This window comes from Vulpes vulpes, chromosome X (assembly GCF_048418805.1).
Source record: "Vulpes vulpes isolate BD-2025 chromosome X, VulVul3, whole genome shotgun sequence".
NCBI classification, from domain to species: Eukaryota; Metazoa; Chordata; class Mammalia; order Carnivora; family Canidae; genus Vulpes; species Vulpes vulpes.
In genome coordinates this window covers 106335286-106359926 of record NC_132796.1, presented here as the reverse complement: position 1 = coordinate 106359926, position 24641 = coordinate 106335286, and the positions used below count along the sequence as shown (strand labels likewise).

Below are 24641 nucleotides of genomic sequence, written 5' to 3'. Positions count from 1 at the left end.
GGGCGACCCGAGCTGCTGCAGCCCCGAGCGCCGGGAACAGCGCTGCCTGCTACCGGCCGGCCGCCTATCTGTGCGAGTGCATGTGTGTGCGTGTGCGCGAGTGTGCATATGTGTGCTGCGCGGGTGCAACATGGTGACATACTCAGGAATCTGCCCCACTCTCAGAAACCCAAGCTCCAATCCACCTTCAAACCCCTCTCCCCGCCCCCAATGCAAACAAAGAGCCTGGCCGAGACGCCAAACCCCTCCCCCCACGCTCCTTTTCCCCTCACACCACCTACTCCCCCAACTCTCTACCTCCTCCCCAGAAGGCAGGAGCTTGCAACCTTCGACACGCCGCGTGCAAAAGTGAGCAATCCCGGTGCCCCGGCGCCGCCCGCGCCGCGCCTCGGCAGCGCAGCCTCGCCAAGCCCCGGGAGAACAAAGGCTGTTGTCCCCTTGCCACTAGTGCCCAGCGGGAGCGGGCCTCCGCGGGGAGGGAGAAGAGTTCCCTCCCTCCCCTCTCTGGGGTTCAGCCGCCTGGCCCGGGGCGCCAGCCGCTGGTCCCCCGGAGTGTGCATCTCGGCCTGGGGCCTCCCACCGGCGGGTTGGGGAGGCGCAGCAGAGTAGGGCTCACACCCGGGGAGAACTCAGAAGAAGGAAGGGGGGGTTCCTTCTGACCCCCGCCGGCACTGGCCTTTGCCTTGCGAAGGACCCGGCGTCGCTCCGGAATGCAGACTGGAGACCGCATCCTTGGAGACCCGGGTGCAGGGAGAGGCGCAGAGAGGGGTGTGGTTAGAGCAGTTGGGAACCGGCAGGTGCCTTAGAGGCGAGCGTCGGGCGGCCACAGAGCAGACGCTCGAGTGGGCTGGGCCGGCTCGAGGGCCCCAGGCGCGCTGAACCGCAGCGACCCACGCCGAGTCCACGCCGCCCGCCCAAGTGGGGCTGCACAGAGGGAGCCCCGGCTTTCGTTGACGGAGCCCTTCATTCCTCCCTGCACTCTGGGGCCCCCTTGCCTCCCACTCCTGTCCCTATTCCTTTTTCTCATCTCCTCCTTCTCGCCTCTCCCCATCTGAGAGCTTCCCTTCCCCGGGAGATTCTAGGGCAGCACCAGCCCTCCCCCGCTGAAAGTTGTCAAAGTCTTCAGCTCAGGGCCTTTATCCTTGTTTCTAAATGGAGTGGATCTTTTCCAATTAGGCAAAGCGTTGAGGAAAGGCGGGCAAGTTTGGGGGGGGGTATAGATCTGTGGTCCTGAGGGTCAGTGTTGCCACTGGCCTGGCTCAAGGCTCCACCCCACCCACTCCCAGCTGCTGGCTGAGGTGCGCAGATTAATTGAAACAGTCACTTAGAAAGTAGAACTCTGGGTGTGCATTTCCAGAGCTTTCCTGATTGTAGTTTGTCTTAAACAGGCATTCATAGGTTTAAGAGAAAATGCCTTCAGATTTGCTGAAAGGTTTTGTTCTGCCGTGAGGGCCTGGAGAGGTAACTGCAGTGGAGGATTGTAGCGCCAAATTGTTCTAGGCCAGTGATTCCCTTCTGAATCTGGGAGTACTTGAGATTTGTTTCTGGGATTTTAGTTCCCGATTTCCAGCAGGTGGTTACCTAACGTTTATTTTAGGTTACCTTTGGGAGGACCCTGAATCCGAATTCATTCATGGGAAGTGAGTTGCTGTTTTAGGAATATAATTTGCGATTGTCCAGAATGGAGTAACAAGTCTGGAAACATTAGGACAGGTTTCTGTAACTAGGTAATGATAATTTTTACTAGGCGTATGTCATAATATTTTATCATGTTGACTCACCACATTTGAAACGGAATACCTCTCTGTAGGAATTATGTAATTAGCATTTGGAATTATGGTTGTAATTAGAAGAACTTAAAGTAATTTTATAAGACAACTTTTAAGAAGGGAGTTTACTTTCCCCAGGAGATGGGAATCTTATGGCTGCTGAGAGCGGGAGTCCCATTTCTGCCTCTGTTGGTTGTTGAATTTAGAGCATTTTGAAAATAGTCAATGTGTGATAGTTAGCTTTTCCTCCTTTCAAGTATGTTCAAAGCCTTATGTGACCAAATTTTAAAGACTACTTTTTATGTTAGAGATGAAAGATACCAGGTCTATTTCTATTTTAACCAATAAAGTTTCCTGACCATATATCATGAAGAGGTTTGGTTATTTACACATTTCCTACAATTGGATCATTTTTAATATTTTTTTTTGAGTTTAAGGGACTCATGAGCACACTCTTTGCATCATGGCAGGATATAGAATTGAACGCTTAATAGATACTTCGAATATACACATATATGATTTTGAACAGTGTGACAAATGGTTGAATCAAGTCAATTATTTGAATGAATTTCATAATCTGCTTTCAGAGCCTCCTGTTCATTTAAATTCAGCCTCCCACCCCATCATCTGGGGTTCATGCCCACAGCCTAGAAGATTATAATACAGTATAGTGTTTCTAGAGTTCTTAAAGCACAGATAGTAGGGAATCACTAAGTTATTTTGTGCTGCTGAACGAAATATGGCTTTCACACACATCAATTGCCAGTTGTATTTAAATGACATTTTCTTCAACTCATGAAGTGATGGGCAGTGATCCCTTTATAATCTTTTCAGTAACATAGGCAGATGAGATAGTCTGTCCCCTTGGGGGGTGAGGTGGGATGGGAATCTTGATTTTGTTTGAAACTATGAAAATGGCTTCTTGTGTAGCAAATCACCTTTTGTGCATTTCTTTAGGCTTTGTATAAACTTTTAATTTGGCAGATAGGTGTATAGTTAGCTGCACTCAGCTTCTGAACAGGAGGACCTATTTCCATTTCAGGGAAGAAGAAAGCATAACATTTGTTTGTTCAAGTAGATAGTCCCTTAGCTTTGACTCACTCTTCTCTACCTTGTCACATAAAATCTTCTCGGCAGTTCTCTGTTGGTAAAGCACTCGGTTAAGGCTGTGTCTGGTTTACTGCAACTGTGTTATGTGGCATTCAGAAAACGTGTAGCCTGCTGACAGATAAAACCAAACCATCCCTGGATTGAGTAAAAGCGCTAGCCAATTCTCGTTTTTTGGAATTACCATTTGGCTTGTAGCTACCTGTTTGAAGTTGAGTATGTGTTTTCAACCTTGTGCCTAGGGAGAGCCATCTCAACCAGGCAAGTTTTGAGGCCGTGTAATGTAGGCTGTGGCTTCTCTTGGTGAGACGGTCTGTAATAGCGTCAGGCTGGGCTTATGCTGGCTGCCGGTGATGGACGACAATTCCATGCATAGCCCAAGAAGCCAGCCACTTGCACAGCTGTTGCTGTAATAGATTGTGGTGCCAGCATGCATTTGTGGGTATGGCTCATTTTCTGCTCCCTTCCTGTCCATTTCCAACAGTCTCTCTAACCATACCTAAGGACAAGGCATTGTGGTCACACAGCCAGCATATCCAGTATTGAACCACGAATGCCATTCCCAAAGATCATCTTGGTCTTGGTGGATTACTGTAATAGCTTCTGTCAAGTGTCTCTCTCAGATTTGGGCCAGGCAAAGCAGGTGTTTAGAGGTATTTTACCCACAAGAAATCATGACGTTGGTGACTTCTCACTAAAAACTAACAATCATAATCTACCTATTACTCATGTAGGGACTTGTTTTTTCACCTTGTGAATAAATCATCATGGACCAGTGGTTTTACAGAGTGTCATAAACCCCATGTTTTATTCTATGCTGAGGATAGTGGTCACTGCCTTGGTGAGAGTGTGTGGCCAAGGCGATCTTGAATCAGAAGTGTTAGTCTGTTTGTGGGGATAGGTGTAGGAGAGGAGTGCACAGTGCCCCCCCCCCAGTCCTCTTCATTATGATTTCTAGTGGTGTGCAGCTTCTTTATTGACAGAGGCTGAAGCGAGAAGGAGGAGCACGTTGGGACATGGGTTAGGGTTGCTGTATCTTCTTCCTTCCTGAGTGTTCCTTGAAGTCTCTTTCGGGTACAGTTCAACCCATTCAAGGCATTTAGGGTGCATCCTTGGGGTGGAGATGTGGGTGAGGTTGGAGGCGGGAATGGACTTGGGGTTGGGGACAGGGTGAGAAGCAGAAAGTGAGCTGTGGGTGAAGGGGAAAGGGTTGAGGCCCATGCCTAGGGCAGTGAAATGTATGGTGGCCCTGAGAACAGGATCAGAACAGGGGACAGATTGGGGGTCACAGTTTGGGTGGTAAGCTGGGGGGCTGAGTTGTGAGGCAGTGAGTAGGGAGATGAAGCTGTTAACATTCCAGGTCTCTTTGCAGCTGTGCTGTTTTATGTTCAAATCAACTCCTCATTCTGGGAATTACAATCAACACAGAACAACCAGAATGTGTTGCAGCTCTTCAAATATATCCAATAAAAAGGCTTTCTAGTGTCTGGTTCATTATGGCTTATATTTTTGGAGTTGAGAAATTTGAAAGGAATAGAAAATAATTGCCACGATTAAACGATCCAAGGAGAAAAAAACCCATGAATTAAAATCCTGCTGGTGGAGGGGATCCCACTTGACTCTTTCCTGGTCAAGCTTAACACGTATGCTTTTAGCATTTAGTAAGGAAGATAAACGTCTGCGTAAATCATTGTCTGTGGTCACCAATTTCTGTTTGCCTCTCAAGAAGACACATTAGCCTCAGGATTTCTCAGCACAGGCTGAGGAGTGGACTTAAGGTTCATTGTACTGGGAAACAGGATTCATCTTGGTCCTTATCAACTTGAAAGATAGCTTATCTGTTTGTGATATACTGGTTCTACAAACTCACTTGAATCAGATTTTTGACAGTTTTTTTTTTTTACTGTGGCAGTCTTGTCACTTTGGTGAATGCCATATCTCGATGAACCACTCATTAGGGATGTGGATATCTGGGTAAATGCATTAATTTCCTAAAGAACGTGCAATAGTATATAGTGATCATTATGACCACCACGCCAGCCTGCAGATCTATTTTCTCCTTGAATTGGAGGGCCATTTATTTTCTTCTCTAAAGCAGTATTTTCCACTGCTCCTGAAATTGGCAGTTTCATATTAGGAAAGAGAGAAAATCTTGGCTCTTGGGGCACGATGGGAATGGGGACTAGTTTATTAAAAATCTGGGTTTGTAATAGACAAGAAACCCAAATTACAATGACTGTATGTTGAGATTACTGTAAGTAAAGGCAGTCCTTATGCCCTATGCTTGCCTCTGCCCTTCCAAATTACTTTTAGCATTGAGTTGCAGATGGAAACGGTCTTAGTGTCATTGGCTAATGACATTCTCCAGAGGCAAAGGGCAGAGAGGGTAGTAGGTATCCTTGTTGATTCTTTTATTTTATTTTTTAAAGATATTATTTATTTATTCATGAGAGACACAGAGAGAAAGAGGCAGAGACACAAGCAGAGGGAGAAACAAGCTCCATGCAGATTGCCCGATGTTGGACTTGATCCCGAGACCCCAGGATCAGGACCTGGGCTGAAGGCAGACACTCAACCACTGAGCCACCCAGGGGTCACTGATTCTTTTGAACTCTGGCAGCACCCTTGGCTTTGGTTGGTGTAAGGCTGGGGTCGACATTCTAGGAGGTGCAGTAGGGTTGGTGTGACCTGGGTTGCTTGCTTGGCCTGCCTGCTCTCACCTTTCTGTGGAGACCTCAGATCTGGTTTGGACAGTCACTATTTGGCCTAATGGAATTCTCAGGTGTACATGTCTTTTCTTTCTGGATCCTGTCAGGAGGGCTGGAGAAAAGAGAAAAAGAAAATATCTTTTGGTGAAAGGCAGGCCTGGTCAGAGGTCAAATTAGAAAATAGTTCATTAAAAAAATTAGAATGAACCCAATTTCCTTTTGGGTAATTGATGATTATACACAGTAACTTACACAGATCTTAAGTGTGCCTCTTGATTAATTTTGACAAATGTTTACACCCATGTAATCAGTATCAAAATCAAGATATAAAATATTTCCATCGCCCCAGGGAGTTCTCGCATGTTCCTCTCTTGTTATTCCCTCTTCAAAGGCAGCTTCTCTTTTGATTTTTGTCATCATATTTTAGTTTTGCCTGTTATTGAGTTTAATATAAATGGAATCTTGCAGTATGCCCTTTTTGTTTCTGACATCCAGTCACCTCTCCTTTCAGGAAGATTCCTTTCTCATCCTTTCTCTGGTTTCTTGGGGACTCCCCCAGTACAAAACCCTGTTGAGTGCCCATAAGGAGTATTTGTTGAATGTTCTTGGCAAGGTAAGGAATTCCATTAAGCAAGGGTATGTTCGATTCATCATTTAATAACAATGACAATAATCATCATAGTTATCATTAGTATAGTAGCTTCTAAATTACCGAGTACTTGTACAGTAGGCATTTATTAGTTTTACATATATCTCATTTAATCCTCATGACAGCCAAAGTAGTGATTAGTGTTTACCAGCTATAGAGATGAGAAAATTGAAGCTTCCACATAGAATGTAGCGTTATGAGGTCACATAGATAGTGGGTTGCACCTAGCACTGTGACTGGCATTGTAGTTATTAATGAATAATTGTGGAATACATGTACCAAAACTCATTGGTCCTATGCTATGTTCTATGTTCATTTCCAGTTTGTTGTCATATCAGAAAGCTGTCAGTTACAGAATGGCTCTGTCACTGTCTCACTTTGGTTTAATCTGATAGATGCCTGGGGATATTATCATTTTAAGTAAGGATTGCCGGAGGCAGAGGTTTAACCCAAAGGAACTGATAATGTCTAGTTGACTTTCTGGCATCTAGGTTGGTTGGGAAAATACTTAGGGTTAGGGTCTTAATAGTTTTTCTAAGCACTAAGGGATTTGGCATGAACTATCTCCTGAGATCTTCCTAACAGTTCTATCAAGGATAGATATACATACTAATAGTATTCCCATTTGACAGATGAAAAAACTAAGTCTCAGAGACTAAGGCCAGTCTTAAGGTCACTCAGCTAGCAAGATGGTGGAGTGAGAGTTTGAGCCAAGTTTGACTGACTTCAAATCCACGTCTTTTGGGGGTGAGGGAGGGGCAGAGGGAGAGAGAGAGACTCTTAAACAGGCTTCACCCCCAGCCCGGAGCCTGAGATTGTGACCTGAGCCGAAATTAAGTCAGACACTTCACCAACTAAGCCACCCAGGCACCCATCAAATCCACCTCTTTACCACTGTGTCATAGTGTCTCCCTAGGCAACACAGGTGATTCTTTATCTAATCTCGGTTTGCACAAAGACAAAATTGCTCCCTGTTTGCCCCTGTGGGCATGGTTAAGAAGAGCATGCCTGTGTATACATGCATGACTGCTCTAGGGCTATGGTCCTCCTGCAGCTGAAAGAATCTCTGAACATTTGTTGGGTGACTCTTCCCTACCGGGCACTATGCTGGGCCTCTGCACACAGAGACAAAAGAAACTCAGCCCTACCTTACAGTTACCCTTCCTTTTCCTCTGGCTTTGGACGTTCTTTTCTTTTTCTTTTTTTTTTTCATTGTGTACATCTTCCCTCAATTGGCCACTACTGTGACTTGTAAGATTTAAGCATCTGTCAGTTTGAAAATAATGGTGCTTTTCTCCAGAACTGTGTCTTGGAGTTTGTTTCACCTGTGTTCTAAAGATGCCACTTCCTCTTAATTCACTGCTGGGTAAAACTCCCAGTTGTTTATTTTTTCCCCCTATTACATGGCATATGCTTTCAGCCTGCCTCTCATCAGAATCATCTGTCTCATTTCCTTCTCTTTCTCAAGCCTGCCCCATTCTCTCTGCTTCCCTCTCTCCTTTTCTTCCCCCTCCTTTTCTTGTCAACAGATGTCAGTGGTTTCATTAGCTGAATGGGGTTCCTTAGGACATATACTGGGCTCATTGGAGAATTCTCATTTCTGAATTTTCTCCCTTGACAGCTATATTAACTCGAGTGAAGAAATCTACTCCTTAAAGTGTAGCTCCATGGAAGAGGCTTTTCACTACTTCTTATATAACTCATTTTAAATGGAAAAATAAAGTGTGAGCTTTATTTATTTATTCATACTATTTATGCTGCCTTCAGTTAGATAATATCTCCAAAAATATATCTTGTTAATGGAGACACAGCCTTGAAAGAGCATATTAATTATAGTTTTCCCAAAGTTCGGAATCCTGTAGTTCTCTGTGCTGCAGAACCTATGTTTAGGGGCTGTAATGAGCAGTAAAGGGTGTATCGCATGGTTGTAGGTAAGTTGAATAACAAACATGAAACCCAGGGCTCAAACATCCCTCCAAATTGTGGAGGTGGCATTTCTACTGCTCTTGAACTGGGGGCTAGTCAACAGATCGAGTTCTTAAAATATTTAGCTTGCTATTAAAAGTAGAAGTAAACAACCGAAAGAAGGCAGGCTGAGTGCAGTTCTTGAACATGCCTATAGATATTTTCAGAATCTTCTTTCAAGCGTGACTTTGAAAGTATTGTGAACTGACCCGCTTATTTTGCCTTTGCCTTTGATTCTCTGTGTGTCTGCTTGCCTCTCCCCTCGGGCTGCGGGGGGCGGGGGGGGGGGGTCGGGACCGTTCAGACTTCCAAGGGCTCTTGCGTTTGCGCGCGGCGTTGGAGCGCTGAGGACGCTGGAGCCATTCTCCGGGCTCCGGGCAACGGGGCCGGCCGCTCCTCGCTCGACGCTGCAGGTCCAGGGAGTGTTCGTTTCCCGACCAGCCGGGGACCGGACAGGACGGTGGCGCTGGGCGCTCGGGTCACCCGCGTCCCTCGGTCGCCGTGGATCTGGCAGGCGGGTCTGTTACAGACCTCGGTGTGCTCATGAGCCTCGTGATGTGGCGGCTGCCTAAAAAAGAAACACGGAAAAGTTGTGTCACCGAAGGTGAAACTTGGCGAAGCGCTGCTCAGCGCCGGGCATGACAAAGCGCCTTCCAGGCGGCGGCGGCGGCTGTGCCCACTTGCCCGGTGCCCACGGCCCGGCCCGCCGGCCCGGGGACGCTGCGGAGGGAGGGGCCGCCCGGCCCGGCCCGCAGGCGGGGGAAGGGTTTCGCGATCGCTGCGCGGCGGGCGGGGCGAAGGGCGCGAGGTGCTGGGGGGGGCCCCTTCCAGGCCCTCCAGGCCCCCCTGGCGTCCCGGCTCCCGCTACCCCAGACCCACCCGCTGCGCCTCAAAGGCAGCCCAAGGAGACAGATCCCCATCAAAGCCTTGAAGTCAGGGCTTGGCCACCCGGAGAGCTTTGCTTCCTCTAATCCTCACTAGCTAATTCGGTTTTAGCTGTTCAGAAACCTAGGAGGAGTCTAGAGCAGAACATTCAGGGCCGATCTGAATTCATTTGTGCGCTTTTTACCTTGCTTCTGTTTCATTGCACTGATTTTTTTTTTTTCAGATTTACAAAATAATGCATGTTGACCGGGGACAATTTGGAAAATCTTACAACCACAGATAAGAGAGTATCACCCAAGGGTTCCAATCCCAGGTTAATTTTCTGAGATTGTCCTTCCAGTCTTTTTTTTCTCTGAATTTTAAAATACATGCATATACATGGGTAATCACCTTTGAGTCTCGGTGGGATCATGCAGTATAGACTTTGACCTGCTCTTTTCACTCAATAACATATTAGAATGCTTTTCTATGTTATTAAATAATCTTCGGCGCCATCCTTTTTAGCATATGCACTCTGGGTGTGGACTCGAGGGTGAGGAAGGGGAGGGATGGTGATTTTGTGCCTGTGGGTGTGAACAGTTGTTCTGTACCACCTTGAACTCAATCTCACTGGGTGCCACAAACATTATCAGGATTTTATAAATGTGCATATATGAATATGCATATATAAAGATACATAATATATGCATGGGTAAATCTGTAAACATAAAATTAAATGCATGTAGACAAACATGCATATGTCTGAATATATGGACATGCAATATGCTTAGAGTAAATCTTGAAAGAATTGACAGTAAAAGGAATCTCTGAGTGGTTGGTTGGCTTATAGAATATTTATAGTTCTCAAAAATTTGTATCTTCTATTTTCCCTACGGTGGACATATATAATGATAATAATCATATAATAAAAATAATATAAACAAAATATTGCTTATGAATTGTCTTCAAACTGCCTTTTCTGCTCCAGCTCCCACTGTTTCTTGATCTGGAATGTTCTACCTATTATTTCTACATTTTATGATTCTCCTCTTCTTCCTCCAGGAAGCCTGTCTTCCACCCTCCCCATAGGAACTGCTTACCTCCCAACACTGGGCTTCTGACAGTGCCCATGGGCTACTTTGGACAAATTTCATGATGAACTTTTCACTTGCTTATGTTTTAGCTTCCCAACTAGTTTGTAACCTCCTCAAGGGCCCTTTTCGCCATACACATGTTCAGTAAATGTGTTACTCAACCACAGCGGTCAACATCCTTCTTAGGTTTCTTTTTTTGGAACTCCAGACCATACCAAAAGCCCTTAGAATGGCAGCAACGTTCCATCTGGATTTAATCTTACTAATTTAATGTGGGGTATAATTTCTACTTTACAGTAGGCCATCTTCCACGTAAACATGGCTACATGGTTAAAAGCATAGATTTTAGAGACTTGGGTTCACATCTGAGTTCCTGTACTTACTCTTTGTGTGATCTTGGGCAAATAATCTTTCTAAGCTTCTCCAACATGGAAGATAGTTATATTTTTCTCACATGCCTATTTTAAATATGGAACAAAATAATGTATGGAAAACATCAAAGACAGTGCTAGCAACATTGGGTTTGGTCAGTGGTGATATTGATAATACACAACTAAAATAGTAGTAATTTCCATATTGATTATTTGAGTTAGAGGGTTCTTATTAGTAGGCTTGTTGGCAACTGAAACAAATCTATAGATTCACACATTTGACAGTCATCCTCCAATTTAATGGATTTCAGTTATACTAATTCATCCATTAATTTGCTTAATATTTATTGAATTTTCTATGTACTGTAGACACTGCTGTAGACACTGAGAATACAGCAGGTAGCAGACAGATAACAATCTGTGCCTTCATGGAGCTGATAATTTTGCAAGTTTACTTTGAAGAACCAAACTATCATTACACCAAGCACTCTACTCCATGTTGGTCATATGTCAGTGAATGGTGCCCATTATAGTGCCCATCATGGCCACTGTGGCCCTGGCCAGGCCAATCTACGAAGGGGGCAGCCTGCAGGGAGTCAGACATGGGTTATTCATCTTCAGTCCAGGGATCACCACAGGAGAGCTTCCTGAACCTGCCTGGGCATCAGCATCACTTCCTCCCACATATATCCCCCAGCAGAGGCTTAGGAACCCATATTTTTTATGTCTCATCAGTTAAGTCTAAGGCACAGTCAGTTTTAGGGACTTACTGCTTCTGGGCAGTGTTTCTCAAGCTTGCCTGAAGAATCACCTATAGGTTTTGCTAGAGAAAAAAATTGCCTACCCTCTTCCTGGCATGCCGAATCAGAACTTTAGGAAGAGAGCTTGGTAATCTAAATTATAAACAGTGTCTAGGTGATTCTTAATCATCAGGTGAGTTGGGAAAACAGTATCCTGGAGACATCAAAGGATCCCTGGAAATTAGGTGTCATTGGGGTCCATAGCTTTCAACTCCTCACCTATATCCTCATTATCTCCACAACTGTTCAGTGAGTTGGAGCCCTGACGGGTCTGCCCAGCATCGTTAATGAACTGTGTGCTTCGGGTCCTCGGTGTTCTCCTGGGTTGGATTAATTAACCTCTCACATTCCCCCAGCCCTGCTCACCTTGCCCATGCAGATGTTCTGTTTGGGACCTTCCTTTCTCCTTTGTGTTCCTCTTCTCTCTCCTCCTTGACAGTATCACCTCCAATTCTTCTCACTGCCTCCTCTGTAGGAGAAACTAAGGAAGGAAGAGAACTTCACAGCCTTGACGCTTCCAGAGAGGGCAGGGCTGGAAGGGAGCTTGGGAGATGCTCTCAGAATGGTAGAGGTGAATGCTCAGTTTGACCATTCTGGTGGCTTGAGCCTCTGTGGATCTTTATGGGGTGGGCTCAAGGAGGTGAGAGTGGGACTTCTCAGATATCCTTCTGCCAGTCCAGAGCACATGACAAGGGAACTCCCCTTCTTGGGTACCACCACTTTCCTGTCTATATCTAAGATGACGTGGGGGCGGGTAGGAGTGTGAGGGTTAGGTCAGGCCTAGGTACACCCCAAGCTCTTCTCATCCTCTAGGCCCCAAGTGGTGTCCCTATAATTTGCTTATGACCAATCAAGTGCATTCACCTGCTACTGCTAGTTACTTTGAGTTAAAAATGGTTCCTATTTCCCCTACGGAATTGGGGGTTCAGGCTGTATAGAATGACCTGGTTTGTATCACAAGAGCCTTTGGGACTTTGACAGATTTCACCATTTAAAAAACACACAGCTTTCTCCCTCCACCCCACTGGACATAAAAGCAACCTTTGAATTTGCAGAACAAAGAGCATGTCTTTAAAGGGCAGCATGCACAGAAAGGGAGGAAGGGAAGTAAGATAGTCCATCCTCTTTTCGGAGGCCATTGTCTCCAGACAAGTGACAAAACCGAACACCTTGGAAAATCTTGTATTGATTTTTAGTGCAGAGAGTATCTCCCTAGGATCTGAAAAACCTGGCCAAAGATAATAAACTTGTCCTCCTGCCTTTGAGCCAAAAGTTGAGTTGCTTAGTTTCCATGGCTGGAGGAAATGAGAGGAGTTGCCCTAGTGAGAGTGACATTTTTGCTAGGGTGCATGGCTCTTGACCCTATTGTGTACAGGTGAGGCTCAGTTCATGAAAGCTTTACTTGTGCAGATTGGACTCAGATGGTGAATGGGAGGTAGTTCCAGTATTAAAGGAGTTACTGTTTTATGAAAAGGTTTTCTTTTAATAGCATCATCTTCCATGTATCTGAATATTTCTTTGGGGACCAAGGATTACTTGATTAAAAATAAAGAAATAAACGCCAAGCCTGGAGGAGGCCAAACCCCCCTCCTGGGTTTCCTGCAATTCTAAGTTATTGCTCAAAGTGGCTGGTTTTGCTTCCCAGATTGTTTTTGAAACACTTTCTTTGTTTTATTTTTTAAAAAGATTTATATATTTTAGAAGTAGGGAGAGGGACAGAGAGAGAGAGAGAGAGTGAGAGAGTCTTAAGCAGACTCTGTGCTGAGCATGGAGCCTGATGCAGGGCTCGATCCCATGACCCATGAGATCGTAACCAAGAGTTGGATGCTCACCCGGCTGCACCATGCAGATGCCCTGAAAAAATTTATTTATTTAAAAATTTTTATTGTAGTAAAGGGACAGCATAAAATGTACCATTTTGATGATTTCTAAGCATGCTGTTCAGTGGTATTATGTACACTGGGATTGTTCTTCAGCCTTCATCACATCCTTTACAGACTCTTAATCAGAGCTTATAGCTATCGAAAAGGACCATAAAAACCATTTGATCTAACTTTCCCATTGTGGAGAAGAAGGAATCAAACTCATAGAGAGGCAGTGACCTGTTCAGGGTCATAGTGCCCATTAGTGGTAGGGCCCTAGCTTAGTGCATTTCCTCGTACCCAAGCTGAGAGACTGAGCCAGGTGGCATCCTTTACCTGATAGCAGTAATCAAAGCTTGGCATAGATACTTAGGATGCTTCCCTGATTTTTTAAATCAGCAATCAATTGTTGCGATTTATGGCCAGAAGGCCCTTCAGGCACCATCTAGTCCAAATTCCAAATTTAAAATATTGGCCCTATTTGCTGTTTCTAAATCCAAATTGAACATCAAAAAGATGCTAACATTCTAATTTTTAAAATCTGGGCAAATTCTCTCCTCTAAATTCTCTCTTCCAACGACTCCATGGCATTCCATGGTTGAAACCAGGTCCTTTGTGGGTGGCTGTTATTAATAAGCTTTCCTTGGGATGTTTACAGTAACTGCTGTGACCTAAATAAGATTGCTTGTATTGTTTTCCCCCCACAAAGGCAAGAACATTTTTAAAAAGTATGTTCATCTCCTTTCATTGTACTTACCCATGACTGAAAGAACTGAAGCATTGCATTTTTTTCCCTATCTATGCATTAAATGAAGAAGCTTTCATTAGAAGGAGTAGAGTATTTCTACTCGAGTTAAACATTTGGGGCCTTTGTATTCCATAAGCACTTTTTCTTAAAGTAGAGGTTCATGACACTGTACCATGTATCTTTATAGCATGTTCCTTTTTTAAAAAATTTTCTTTTATTTCTAATTGTGGTAAAACACACGTAATATAAAATTTACCTTCTTAACCATTTTTAAGCATATGGTTTAGTGACGTTAGGTATACTCACATTGTTGTGAAACCTATCTTTGGAGCTTTGTCGTCTTGCAAAACTGAAACTCTATACACATTAAATAACAACCCCTACCCCACAATGCCCCTTCTCCCAGCCCCTGGCAGCCACCATTCTATGTTCTGGTTCTAAGAGTTTGGCTAGAGACCTTGTATTAGTAGAATCCCACAGTATTTGTCTTTTGGTGACTGGCTTACTTCACTTGACATAATGTCCCCCAGGTTCATCCATGTTGTAGCATGTGTCAGAATTTCCTTCCTTGTAAAGGCTGAATATTTCATCACATGTTGTATTAGGGTTCTCCTAATACATACCTATCTGTATCGATATCGATACAGATAGGTAGGTAGATAGATACAGATCCATAAGAGGATATTTACTATAGGATTTGGCTCACATGGTAATTGAGGCTGAGAAGTGCCGTGCTCTGCCATCTGCAAGGTAGAGAACCAGGAAAGCCGATGCTGTAACTCGCACCAAGCATGAAGGTGTGAGAACCAGGGGGTCTGATGGTGTAGCTCCTAGTCTGAAGTTGAAGACCTGAGGGAGGGGGCTGGTATAAGTCCCGGCGTTGGAAGGGAGCCTGGAGCTCTGATATCTGAGGGCAGGAGAGGAGGACATCCTAGCTGAAGGAGAGAGAGAGATAGATAGATAGATAGATAGATAGATAGATAGAGAGAAAGAGAGGGAGAGAGAGATTGCCCTCCTCCAACCTTTTTGTTCTATTGGAGCCCTCAACGTAGTGTATGATGTCTGCCCACATTAGTAAGGGCCATCTTCTTTACTCAGTCTGTTGACTCAGATGCTATATTTTTCCAGGAACACCTTCTTAGATACACCCAGAAATAATGTTTTACCCAGCTGTGTGGGCATCCCATAGCCCAGTCAATGTGATACATACCTCTTTGGGTTTTTCCAGTCTTTGGTTTTGTGAATAATGCTGCTTTGAACATGGGTGTTGGTTCTTTATTTTTTTCAATTGATGCGAGAAGTTGTTTTAACATACTCAGTTGGTCTTCTCAATCTCTAGTCTTAGATCATCAAAATAACATGGTGATATAGTGAAGGAAGAGCCCAAACCCTCAGGGACCTGGAGAGTTCCAATGACTTGAAAGTTTAAGAACCATGAGAAGAGTGTATAGGGCTTTCCTTGGTCCTATTAGGTCTATTTATTGTTTATGGTGTTTTCTTGTACAGTGATTTTTTAAATAAATTTATTTTTTATTGGGGTTCAATTTGCCAACATATAGAATAACACCCAGTGCTCATCCCATCAAGTGCCTCCCTCAGTGCCCATCACCCAGTCACCCCCCAGCCCCCACCCACCTCCCTTTCTACCACCCCTAGTTCATTTCCCAGAGTCTCTCATGTTCTGTCTCATTTTTTTGTAGAAATAATTTAGTTCCTCTGTGATAGCCTCCAGACCCTTCATCCCTGCATTTGGAGTGGATCATGCCTTCCTGTGCTCTTTGCAGTTTATTTCCATTTCCTCTTTGCTTTGTATGTCTCTCCTACTATACTGTAAACTTCTTGATGCTGTCATTCTTCTCTGGATTCCCAGTCCCTCGGACAGAGCCTAGCCCACAAAGCAAAATGCAATAAATGCTAGTTCGAACAGAAATTTGACTCATTCTGTCATTTGGAAAATTTAAACTTCCTAGTTAGTCTTGGAACAATTTGACATTTTTATTTGTTTTCTCTGTTTCTTTTATGTGTGAGACATGGCTTATGTTCAGGAGCACAAATTAGGTTTAAATATGTGGCAATTAAGTTTTTTTTCTCAATCCTTTGTGGGGAATGGGAGAAACATTTGCTGAGTTCTTGGCATCGTATTGGGGAAATAACCAAGCCTGGACTTTAGTTTTGGTTTGGGTAGGCCCCTCTGATCTTCATCCCTGGGCAGTCTCCTCTCAACCACCTCCCAAGATGGTGAGTACAGGTGCAGTGTGAATGTGTATTTGTATCAGGGCACAGATTTCCCACTCCATGTCTTGGCTCCTAAGCCTTGTTTTTCATGCCCCCCCCTGCCATCTTCTGAATCCTTTCTAACATCTCCGTATGTTTCCAGAAGTAGAAATCTCCAAAAGTGGGCTCTGGTTTCTAATAAAGCCTCTCAAAATGTTTAATATGTTCTGTTCCCCATTGGTGGGCGAGAGTGTGCAGATGCATTTATTGCAGGTGATAGACAACACTTTAGAAACACGTGCCTGAGAATCTGGACACCATTCAGAGAGCACCAGCCATATGGCAGGCTCCGTGCCAGACTCCGGGGAAACTGATGAGGGAGAGAGCCCCTGTTCTGCACACATGGAGCTGATGGTGAGAGGAATGGACGAGGCAGCAGTACCTTTGTGCGGGGCCAATGGAGAGGTCAGGAAGTTCACAAAAAGGGAGCTAACGTAGTTGGGTAGGGGTAGTAGTGAGAACCTTAACCCAGCACCTGAAGATGGGTAAGGGTTTGCCAGTTGATGAGAAGACAGAGATATGTCCTGGACCGTGGGGACAGTAGGCGCAGAACACGCGGCTTACCTACACAACCAAAGGAGGTCAAGTATTCGAGAGGAGCGAGTCGCATAGTCCACGGGCAGCCCTTGTGTATGCTGACTTAGGCCACTCTCCATTCAGCGGACGTTCCATTGATTCCAGTATATCAAACCTACCATTTCTCCGTGCATTAACAAGCAGGTTCCTTGATTGGAAGAGATCCATGAAAAGACAAGTAACTCAGAATTCAAGCAGGCTCAGTGATAACTTCATAATGTACATGTTTAAATGCCAACTGTGAACAAAACCATAGGATATCATCTTTTCCAACGAATAAAACTCATTAGATTTTAAGTGAAATCCTGTTTGTTGCTAATGTTTGTTTGTTTGTTTGTTTATTTATTTATTTATTTATTTATTTATTGCTCATAGGATCCGAGGCCTTGGAGCTCTGTCCACTGTGGGCTCTGTGATCAGAATCTATATATGTGTTTGCAGTGTGATTTTTTTTAAATTGATAACAGGAGTGAGAGGTAACCTTTTAGCTATCCAGGATAGGGATTGTTTAGCAGTCAGACACTACCAGTGCAGAAGGCAGCTTAATCAACTTTATTCTTAATCAACTTTATTCATGCAAAGGTACATAGTCATATGGCTAGTATTAGTAGATCATGAATCTCTATTAAGGCAAAAGACCCTTGATAGTTACAGATATCATTCTTGAGAGCTGGGGATATGGTTAGGCAGGACACAACTCATTTCTGACTGCAGGTTACATCTGTTGGCTCTCAGCTTTGACTTTAGCAGTGGTGTGAAAGTGAGTGTGTATTCACAAATACTGCCCAGATGTTGCCACGGAGAACTTTCGGGATGGCTCCATTCATATCAGTTGTTCATGCACCAAACGTGTATTGGGTACCAGCTCCATGTCAGGCATGATCCTAGGTGCCAGTGATACAAAGGCGAGCAAACTAAAGGTGGTCTAGTGGGCAAGACAGACCAGGAAGTAGCCAATTGGGTCAAACACAGTGTGAGCAGTGCTGTAATAGAAGCCTAGGACACTGTGCGAACCCAGAGGAGGGCAGCGAACTCTGCTCTGAAGGGTCAGGGAAGGCTTCCGGAGGAAAGGACATTTAACTGAGATCAGGACAGTGAGTTAAGAGCTGAGCAGGCAAAGGGAGGGGGAGAGAATTTCAAGCAGAGGGACCATCACACTTGAAGACAAAGAAATGGGAGGAATAGAGGGAAGGAAGAGACAGGGCAAGGCAGAAGGAGAGAGATTGCAACTATAATTATAAATGTGAATAATTGAATAACACTGTGGCTAGAGAGGCATGAGGTGCAGCTTAAGATGTAGGCAGGGGCCAACATGCAAAGGCATTGAGGGCGAGGAGCTTGAACTTCATTTTGCATGCATTGGGAAGCCCTTAGAGGGTTGTATAGTAGGGAGCCCTATGCTCTGATGTACATTTTTAGTTCTGTCTGGGCTGGGACAGCAGTGAGAAAGCTGGCACAGTGGTCCAAGCTCAGACTCGGGAGGGTAGGAATGAAGATGGACAACATCTTTAGGTTTGACAGCAGTATTCAGGGGTTGGAGGAGATTGGGTATAATGCTAATAATAACATAAGTGGTCCATTCATATCTCAGTTAAGGGGGAGAGAGGAGTCAAGAACAATGGCTCTCATGTTTCTAAAACCCAGTTCCCTCGCTGGCACTTATAAACTGCGTAATTGGGCAGTATCACCTCTCCTCTCCTTCTATTCATCCCCTAAGTCTCCCCAGTGTGAGACCCATTTTCACTGCTGACTGGTAATGACCCTGATTTCATTTATTTCTAAGGTACGTAACAGATCCTCAGTAAATGTTGATCAAATAAATGAAGTAACATTAGCCAGTCACCCCTCATATTTTATGCAACTACATTTCTCAGTTATGTACATATTAGCATACGCAGTCTCTCTTATCTACAGCTTACTGCTGGGATTATTATTTTCAAATGAGGACTAACCCCATAAAAGTGGAAATCAAACCTTAGGTGAGTGTCTTATAATGGTCCTCATATTGGAGTGGGACTGGAGAGCTCAAGTTTTATGTCCTACTTTACTATTCTCCAGCCTTTATTTAATGCAAGAGAAAGTCTCTTAAGAGGTTGATTTCAATATTCGTGTCTGCAAAATGTAGATGATAATGCCAGATTCTGACTTGAGTTTTAAGGGGTGCTATTATTAACAAGATAATAGCATTTAGCATTTAGTGTTTATAATAGACCATTCTCCTAAGAACTTAAGGGTGGGTGTCATTGAGGGTGGGCCAAGGCTGAGAATAGAAGCCCTTGAGGTGCTTTTCCATTGAGTGTGTGTCCTGACGGCGCCGTGGAGGTGAGACTGGACGTGCACAGCGGTTGCTGCGGTCTGGGGAGTCCCTCTGCCTGGTCTCGGGCAGCACTGTCTTCCCTTCTTTTAGAAACACCAAATGTTAAAGCTGAAACTGCAACTGGTAAGAACCCAATCTCAGTTAAGGAGAAAGGTGCAAATACTGGTATTGCCATTTACAGGGGCTAGATTTTAAGATCAGCGCAGTGTAGTCACACTGCTCGGGAATCATTGCATCAGGGGATTGGTGTCATCTGAAGGGTAGAAAGGAGAGCAGGTATTATGTCCTGGGGTGAAAGGAATACTTTCTTATGCACAAGCATGCAAAGTAGACTGAACTTCTAGCTGGCCCAGTTTTATAGATTTCATGGATTTTGTGATTTTGCCATAATGAATAAATACATAGCTTTTGAAATTTTCTTATTGTTTTTAGAACGTATTTATTGCTAGAGTGTTTGGCCCGGTGTTGCAATGTACTCAGAGGATGCTACATAGGTAGCTCAGGGTTGGCCCCAGCAGGATTTGTGAATTCTGTTAACATTGAATCTCTTTTAATGAGTTTCACTCGGGTGCAAAACAGAGTTAATACAGGTACTGCCCAGGGCTGGTTTCGTCTGTGCATGCTAGAACTAAATGGTTTGTGTTTGAGGCTATGATAGTGAAAGTTGGCCTGATACTGTGTTCTGGAATATGTATTTGAGTGTTTTCTCAGAGGAAGACAGTTATGTTAAGACAGAAATGCATTCTGAAATATAACATTTGTTCACTAACTTATTGAATATCTACTATGTACCAGGCACTATTCTAGGTGTACATGATACAGCAGGGAATGACACTTAGATCCCTGCCCTTCTGGGCTTATGTTCACGCGTGTACGTGTGTGTGTCTGTCTATATGTATGTTGGGGACATATAATGAGTAAAATATATGGGCAAAAAACTGGGCACCCGGGTGGCTCAGTCTATTGGGCATCCCACTCTTGGTTTCAACTCAGGTTCTGATCTCATAGGTCCCGAGATGGAGCCCTGTATCGGGTTCCGCGCTCAGCGGGAGTCTGCTTGGCTATTCTCTTGCTCTGCCCCTTCTCCCACTTGTGCTTTCTCTCTGTCTCCCTCTCTCAAATAAATAAAAAGAAAATCTTAAAAAAAAACGATATGTTATCCGTCAACAAATGTATGGAGAAAAATAGATCTAAGAATGTGTGGTGGTGGCGGTGGTGATTGGCTGCAGTTTTGTGTCTGTGGTCAGAGACGGACTCACTAAGATGGCATTTGAGTGAAAACCTGAGAGACAGCCATGCGGATATCTGGGAGAAGAGGATTGCCAACTTTTGCACGTTGCCTGGGGAAAAAAAGTGTTCAAGAATAAAAAATGTATTTTCTAGAAGTCAGGCAGTCAGGGCTGTTTCTTTTTTACCGAACAGGAGTGAAGCCATCCTTTCTGCATTCCTGTATAAATTGTGCAAGGCAAAATTTCAAGTGCAGCCTACAGTTATGTGAAACTTAAAAAATGCAGAGGTTTTTTTTATTGTGTTCTCTGAAATCTATGTATATATGTACACATAACATTTGCATGTACTAAATTGGTCTGTACCCATGTATACACCTGCTTCGGTGTTGAAAACTACCTACCAATTTGCAAATGCAAGCATGCCAAATTTTCATTCATGCAAAAGAAAGCATGAACCACTCTGATGTCTTGGAAGAATGGGCATCTCCCTGGTATGGGAGGTTCAGTTTGAGCTACTTTGGACCATTTGACTTCTGAAAGGAAGGAGGAGCATCAGTTAGGTAGACAGGCATCTCTCCTAAGGACCTGAAAGGTGCAGGCGAGTGCAGCATTGAAGCACTCGCATTGAGTAGAATCAAAGCCATGAGGAGAGGTTCTTGTTCAGTATTTGTTGTGGATTAAGGCTGGAATTAATAGATGCATATTCCCTTTCTTTCTCAATACTGCATGCTTAACCCTTGCCACTTGTGGGTAGATAAGGTGGGAGAGAGCCCACTAGGTATGGAAGCGCCGAGTTGATTCTATACTGGGGAGACAATAAATCCAAAGTGAAAAATATTGGCTTCTCCTGGACAAGATCTGGGTATGTGATGCTTTATCTTTGGTACAAGCAGCCAGCTTCTTGTGTGCAAACCGGCCGAGCGTGGGAGTGGATGGGTGCTAGGACAGTAGTAGCTCTTGTAGTTGGGAAGGGGCTGCAGACAGGCTGTCTCCTCTTGTCTTTATTTAAGTGCTCATTTGCTATAGAAGGATTTGAATGGGATGAGGGAGGAGGAGGAGGAGGAGGAGGAGGAGGAGAAGGAGGAGGGAATGGTGTATATTTGTGGAAAGAGGACAAGAATTGGGTGCCCTCAGGTGAGCTTCTTTGTTTCAATGGGTCTCAGTTTCATGAACCTGTACAATGAGAGTAATATTTTAAAGCACCTACCAAGCTTATTGGAGAATAAAATGAGATATGGTATGTGATAGCACTGTACATGTACAGGGACTTTTACAAATGAATAGATTTGCTTCTCCAGAAGGCCTTTATTTTCTTATTTATTTATTTTTAAAGATTTTATTTATTTATTCATGAGAGGCATAGAGAGATTGCCAGAGACATAGGCAGAGGGAGAAGCAGGCCCCCTGCAGGGAGCCTGATGTGGGACTCGATCCCAGGACACCAGATTATGACCTGAGCCAAAGGCAGATGCTCAACCACGGAGCCACCCGGGTGCCCCATCCAGAGGGCCTTTTTTGGTGGAAGATTGTTGCAAATGACATGTGGCCTTTTATTGGGAAATTTCCCTAAATTAGCGTTATTCACGTATGACATTACATGTTTGTAACTACTAAGATTACATCACTTATTTAATTTCGATACTTTCCCCACCCTACCCCAAGGGAACAAGTGGGCAATTTACTTTTGACAAATAAAGACAAGGTACTGTGAAAGTGACAGGCCCAAATCAGCAGGAGAGCTTGCATTTCTGTTGCCTTGCTGTCATTCAGGGATGGAAATATTATAGAACGTTTTATACCACATGTATTAGAACAGTCCGCAATTTCGCGGAAGCAACCTTAGGACAGACACTTCAGTTTATTTAACATAAAAGACTGATGGTCCCATTGAAGATCCAAGATAGGAAGGTTCAGCTTAAAATATTTCCAATTTAAAATGTTTAGGGTAATGCCTTCCATTGCCCCCTTTCAGGCTTTGCCCTTTGATATTTAAGTGAAGGAACCCCTGAGACTGCTCACTAATGTCACTTTTGCTGTGTGGAGCTTCAGCGTCTCATGATAAAGAGACAGTGTGGTGTAATGGTTAAGCACACAGTTTGTGCCTTAGTTTTCCTATCTGTAAAATGGGAATAACAATAGCACCTACCCCAATGGGTCGTTGTGTACATTAAATCAATTAATGTATATTATACTTAGATTAGTGTCTGGCATATAGTGAGCATCATGTAAGTGTTTGCTGCTATAGTTATTACTTAAACCCTCATTACCAAGAATATCGGCCTAGAGGGTCCCTGTGAAAACCAAAGTCTGGATTCTGTTAGAGAGGGAAAAGGGGGTGATAAAGGAATTCTGTTCTGTAAGGAACCAGTAGGATCTGCTGCAAATGTTCTTTCCTACCTCATCCACCTGGCAAAGCCCTTCAAGTCTCTTCAAGACCCAGTTCAAACATCTACCTCCCCTACATTCCCCACCCTTCTCCCTAAACCTAGTGGATAATTCTTACTATAATATCAACACTTCATCAGTAAGTTCCTGGATTATCTCATTTACTGTACTGTACTCTAATCTGTTTGTGGGTCTCTCCCCTTCACTAAACGCTGGGCTCCTTGAGGCCTGGGACTGCTATAATTCCAGCACGGTGCCTTGGTACCCAGTAGGTACTCATTTTGAAATTGTGGGATAGCTGACTCTTGCTGGGCAGGAGATTTCTCTTTCACTGCTGGCCTTCCTGGTGGTCACTGCCTTCCCCACGAGACTAGCATAGAGCCAGCCCCAAGTTGGCTCGATTCACTGCCTGGCCAGAGGTGTGCACTCTGCAGTGGGCAGTTGGACAGCTGAAGGAGGCGGTCATCACAAGCAAGGTGGGTGGCGGTGATGGCTGGAGCAGAAAGAGAAAGAAGAGGTGGTTACAAGACAGTACATCTCTCCTTCCTGGAGTGGAGGGCTGGAGGGGGGCTGCTCTCTCTCCCCCTCCCTCCTGCTAGACTGAGGGCCTCGGGGCAGGGCTGGTAGCTCTAAGCCCTGCAGGCCGCTTGTGTGGCTTTCCCAGGGCCCCTCCTCCCCGGCGCTCACTGCAGTGGGTGCAGCTACATGAACAGGTGAATTTACAGCATCGTAAGTAATAATACCTACATGGTACTTTGTTGGCCTGTCTGCTCCTCACTAGACTGTGAGCCACAAGAGGTCAGGTACTCTGTCTTTTTTTTTTTGGCTCTGTTGAGCAGCCAGGGGTAAATGGTCGGTAAATGAGTAAATGAATAAGGGAACTGGTTTATCTTTCTGCTGTTACTTCCATGATCTGCCCAAGTACATTGAAAAACGTATCTAATGACTTGTGTATCAGCCGGCTTTTCTGTTTGAGCCGACCTTCATTCAGCAGAGTGTGGACCCATTCTCTTTCACTGGCACCTGGCACACAGGAGGGGTTCAGTTGAATTGAATGGTCCCCAAAGGAGCACGGGTGTAGGGTACTTTTGTTTTCTGGGTGGGTGTATTGGGTGGCGGGAATACAGATCAGCAACCCATAGTGCAGTAGTCCCTGGGGGAGGACATTGTGCCAACCTGTCCTGTTTAGAAGCCGTCGGGGCGGTGACCACACACAGTTACGTGGGCACCAGCTACATCAGGCAGCCCCATTACACATCCTCTTCAGCCGCATCTTGTGTGTACAGCCCAGCCCATTGGAATACCAATGCACATAAGGTGGCCGATCATGTTTGAGATCCTCTGCTTAAGTAGCTAGAGAAGTATATCCTAGCTGCGAGAATGAGTTCTGTCATCCAGTGCTTCCGTCCATCTCAATAGAGCTAAGAAAAAACATTAACCCCTAGTATTTCAGAAGACTCAAAATTTGAGGCTTCTGATTACTAGAATTTTTGCAGTGGCCATTCCGGCTTAGAACAATTTGGGCATGGAATGCCCTTAGGGAATATCAGTTCTAGAAGGCCACTATTTAGCCAAGTGCCCAGCATGGTTCAAGTTCCACAGATCAATAAGGCCTGATCATTGTCCCCAAAGAGTTTGTGTTGGTCTCTGGAGGGGTTATATCTGAAAGGTCAGGGAGCAACCATGAAACAAAGCTGTGTGTTTTGCACACGTGTGAGGTGTTCAGGAGGAGCATGCTGTGGGAGGGATGAACCAGGGAAGGCCCTTTGAAAGGGGGGAGGGCATTAGTGATGGGCCCGGCCTGACAGGATCACTCATTCATTCATCAGGTGAAATTTATTTGATCGACGACTATGAGCCATGTCCTGTGCTGGATACTAGGGAACAGAGATGCATAGGACAACGGTCCCTGCTCTTGGTGCT

General features: G+C 44.6%; 1 protein-coding gene across 5 annotated transcripts in view; it reads left to right on the top strand.

Moving 5' to 3' along the window:
- Positions 1-24641, top strand: part of FGF13 (fibroblast growth factor 13) — a 510479-nt gene that overhangs the window by 26888 nt on the left and 458950 nt on the right. The window lies entirely within an intron of this gene.